General features: G+C 33.1%; 1 long non-coding RNA gene across 1 annotated transcript; it reads right to left on the bottom strand.

Annotated features, from left to right (window-relative positions):
* Positions 1-773: 773 nt before the first annotated feature.
* On the bottom strand, positions 774-4,469 carry LOC145798774 (uncharacterized). The gene is made up of 2 exons (XR_014340374.1): positions 2,341-4,469; positions 774-1,055 (listed from the first exon to the last, which is right to left on the bottom strand). It is a non-coding gene; the product is annotated as an uncharacterized LOC145798774 (long non-coding RNA).
* Between the last annotated feature and the right edge of the window lie 380 nt (positions 4,470-4,849).

Below are 4,849 nucleotides of genomic sequence, written 5' to 3'. Positions count from 1 at the left end.
AAGACTTGAACACTGACTTCTTCTTGACATAGAATTTCATTCTTTCGATCACCGTTGGAGCTTTGTGTGCTACCGTTGAGTCCATATCCACGGCCATAACACTGTCTTTTAAGTTATTTGCAAAACACCCTTGGGTGGTGGAGGATCTAGTGGTATGTACACTACAAAAAAATTGATTTTTTGCGACGGTAAAATACCGTCGCTAATACTTTTTGCGACGGCAAAATGACTTTTTGCGACGGCAAGAGGGGGGTCGCAACTGCAGGGGTTGCAAAAAGTTTTTGCGACGGTAAGTGCCGTCGCTAATGTTTTGCGACGGCATTTTTTGTCTTTTTGCGACGGTACCATACAGTCGCTAATAACTTTGAAATTTCTTGATTTTTTTGCGACGGCCCTATTTTACCGTCGCTAAAAATGTTATTTGAGACGGCAAAAAACACCGTCGCCAATAGTCTTTTTTTTTAAAAAAACACTATTTTTTGTGACAGTGTGGTGCCGTCGCAGAAAGTATAAAAATATAAAATTTTCTATTTTTGGCGACAGTGTAACGCCGTCGCAAAAAATATTAAAAAATAATAAAATTTCTCTTTTAAATAATAAAATTTCTATTTTTTGCGACAGTATATTGTCGTCGCAAAAAGTAAAACCTGTAACAAAATTAATAAAAATATTAAAATTTTCTATTTTTCCCGACGGTGGTGCCGTCACTCTCTAAGAGCTGATTATTTACATTCCATTCACAAAAACATCATAACAGAAAATAAAAATAAAAATTGATCAAACCATCAAATTCAATATTTTACAAAAAACAATTAAACTGTACATGTTCATAAAAACATATTTAAATTATAAAATTCACCCAAATCCTAAAAAAAATAATAATAATAAAATAAAATCTAAAATTCACCAATCAACACATTGGATATTTAAATGCTCTTACAAAAATTAAAAAATTTCCAACAAGATCTCAATTTTGAGCCTATTTCAAAAATCAAGCTGCAAATTCCTTACTTCTAGAATCAGATCTTCCCCTCGGCAAAATTTATCCTTTTGACCTACAAATAAATAGATAACAGTTGCAAATTATAATCTTTTGGAGAAACCAACTATTTAAACACCAGTAAAAAATTGTGAGAAGAATACTAATATGTGATTACAATTAACTCTATATATGGTAGTTAATCAGGTGTAACGAAAAAAATTTTACGAAAAAATAAAAAAAACAGGGTGTCCACTAAAAATTAAATTTTTTTGTATTTTTTGTATTTTTTGTGCAATAATTTATGATCTATGGTTGTTAGGAAAGATGAGAGGGAGACGATATAAATGCTTTAGAGCTCTAATATTGGAGTTCTAATAGCTCTAATGGAAAGTGGGTTCTACTCTGATATAATATTTTAGTCTTATTTTTTTTATCAATAATATTTGAGAGCTCTAATACAACTCTAATGATGTGGAGAGTACTCATGTGAAGGTGGGGCTCACACTCCTCTCTTTATTTCTCTCTACTCTATTTTTTCCACCTCACTAGAGCTCCATTTAGAAATTGAAGTTTATTACACTATTTTGGACTACATTGAATTCATAAATGGATGCTTGAAAAATGACTTACATTAAATCATAATAAATTTAGGAAAAATTTCATTTAAGTGGATGCTTGAAAAAATATTTTTAAATTAATGATAAATTTTACAAAAATTAAAAATTAAAATTATAAAGTTTTTCAAGATAAAATATTTTTAAATTAATGATAAATTTTACAAAAATTAAAAATTAAAATTATAAAGTTTTTCAAGATTTGGTAATTAATTTTTCAAAAATTCACTGATATGTGATTTTTCCATAAATTTATTTAAAAACTTAGAGGGAAATAAATTTATAGTCATTATACAAAAACAAAAATAAAATTTATTATACATATATGTAAATTGCATATAATAATTAAGAATCGTGAAATGAAATTTTATGACAAATTTCTCATACTTAAAATGAACCAATTGAGTCCATTTTTTAGCTTATTCTATGAAAATATTCATTACAAAAATGAGTAAACTATAGAGAAAATGTTAAGTTATGAATTTAAAGTCTAACCAATTAACACCAAATTTTCATAGTTTCAGCTTAGCCAACTCAACTTGTTTTGAAATTGTTAACTTAATACAATATTCTGTCATCTATTATAAGGAAAAATTAAATTGACATATTAAGGCTAAATATTAATCTTAAAAAGCTTCATTTTGCAAGACCTAACTTAAAATGAAAATATTCTACTTAATCAAAGAAAGCAAAATGGTGCATTTTGCACAATATAAACATAGATGTGTGCCAATTAAACTTTACCTAGTGCAAATCCAATCACCGGATTTCCATCCAGAGCGATTGTTGCCACTGCCGCCACTGCCACCTCCGCCAAACCCATAACCTCTTGCACGGGACAAATCACCATCGAAGCCACCTGACGATTCCTCCTTAAACATGCCGCATTTGAAGCAGCTCGAGCGACTGGCAAAGTTATGGGCACCACAGTTGCCAACAGCACAATACCAATCACCCGGCCTCACATCAGGGCCAGTAAATCCAAATGGTGAACCACCTCTCCCACCAAAACTTCCATAGTCACCTCTCTCTCCATGTTTCGGCTCCCACATCGGTGACATGAATCTCTCCTCTGGAAGTTTAGGTGATGGCATGACCTACAGTTCCAATCTCCTGGCCTGCTCATCTTTCCTGTCTCAAGAATACCACACACACAAAGAGAAATCACAAAGAAGCACTTCTATTTGCAAAACCTAGTATTCTACATTGGTAAGAGATAATAGAACTTATGTATCTCTTGTTAGTCAACTAATACTAGTGAATGAACCAGCAAGTAAACATACCAAACTAGCTAGTGGTGTTAATATACCAAACCTATAACATGTAAGAAAAATGCTACTATAATGTTAAAAATATATGAACTTGTTTTGGAGAGAGAATGGCCAAACATGAGCTGTAGAACCAAGAGTAATTTAATAAAAACAATGACATGGACTCACCTTGAGAAAACAAAGAGAGGGTATGCACCGAATGCTAGAAGTTGAAGAAGAAGAATAGATTACAAAGAAGGTTGGGTGGTGATTTTGGTTGAGGGATGGTGTGGTTTATATACTTGCTTAGGCCTCGAGAATCGAGCGGATTGAGGCAGCCAGTGGAGGGCTATGGGGTGTTCCTTTTTATATTCTTGTTCTTCACTCTTCTTTTTTTTTTCTTTTTTTGCTTTGTTCTTCACTTAGCATCCTTGAACAATGGAATCACATAATTAAACTAAAATATAAAAATGAAAAAGATCAGAGGAAAAAAAAATTTATGTAGGATACTAAAGAGAGAAAATATTGTAAAATTTGATAAAGCTTTTTCTACTGGTTTCAAGGCTTGTGGAGGTGGGAAGTGTACAAGTCATAGGGAGCTTTTAGGGGAGCTTCTAAATACATCCATTGTATTTCTCATTACACCAACATTCTCTCTATATTGGTACATGAATTTCTCCACTAGATATACAAGGGCTACATTGCTTGAGGTGGATGTAAAAAGAAATTTAGTTTTTTTAATTGGCACACATCCACTATTTTAATTTTTTAATTGTAAATAATTTTGTTCAAATGTTTCTATAATTTAAAATATATATATATATATATATCTTTATATAAAATAATTTAATCAGGATAGGCCATAGAGTTACTATTTTTGCTTACTTTCTAATTTGTACTTCAAAATCAAACTATTTTATTAGTCAATTATTAATTTATGAATAAAAACCCTGATCTAGAATTGATTTTTTTTCGGACCATTCATGTTCATACAAACATAATCTTCAAACCCAGTCTGACATCCATTCATGTTCATACAAACCCAGTCTGACATCCATCACCATTCATGTTCATACAAACATAATCTTCACTAAGGAGAGATCAAAAGAAGCAGGGTTACATACCTGAGAAGAGTTCAGATCATTCTTCTTGCACATAAAACTCAAAGCACGACCGATGCTGCTCCGACGACGACACTGCTCCTCCTCCGCTGCTCCGACGCTACTTCTCCGCCGCTCACCGTGGGGTAGGGATTGAGATTGGGGATTTGTGGGTTTGTGGGTTTGACATTGGGGATTTTGGGGGGGAGGGGGGTAGTGATTTTTGGGTTTGAGATTGGGAATTTGTGGGTTTGAGATTAGGGATTTGGGGGGGCGGGGGCGGGATTTTTGGGTTTGGGGTTTGAGATTGGAGATTTGGGGGGGGGGGGCGGGAATGGAAACAAAAGGGGCGGTAAGGGAGGAGGATCGACCGGAGGGAGGATCGGCGGTGACGGATGATCGGCGCCGTCGTTGTGTGAAAGAGAGAGAGAGGAAGGCGAAACCCTAGATGGAGAGAGAGAGAGAGAGCGAGCAGGAGGAGAGGGACGGCCTGTTGTGTTTGGGTTGTGTTTGTGTTTGTGTTGTGTGTTGTGTGTTGTGTGTGTTCTCAAACAAAACCCTACACACACCCACACACCCACAAATGTACAAATGTTATAGTTAATGAATTTTTTATTAAAATAAAAAATTATTAAAATAATTTTTATAGTTGATAAATTTTTTTTTTCATTTGATAAAGTTAAAAATTTATTTGTTTTATATTTATTTTATATTTATTTTAATGAATAAAAAATAATAATTATTTTTTTATTTGGTAAAAATAGGAATAATATTTTCCATTAAAATAAAGTTAATTTTTGTGGTCAATGAAAAAGAGAGAAGATAGATGAGAGAAGAGATAAATGAATGAGAGACATAGAGAGAGAGAGAGAGTCAAATAGACAGAGAGAGAGAGAAGAGTGA

The sequence above is a fragment of the Camellia sinensis genome, chromosome 9, assembly GCF_055761805.1.
Source record: "Camellia sinensis isolate YWXY chromosome 9, ASM5576180v1, whole genome shotgun sequence".
Classification (NCBI taxonomy): Eukaryota; Viridiplantae; Streptophyta; class Magnoliopsida; order Ericales; family Theaceae; genus Camellia; species Camellia sinensis.
Note: the sequence above shows the minus strand (reverse complement) of the source record. Positions and strands in the feature narration are given on the sequence as shown.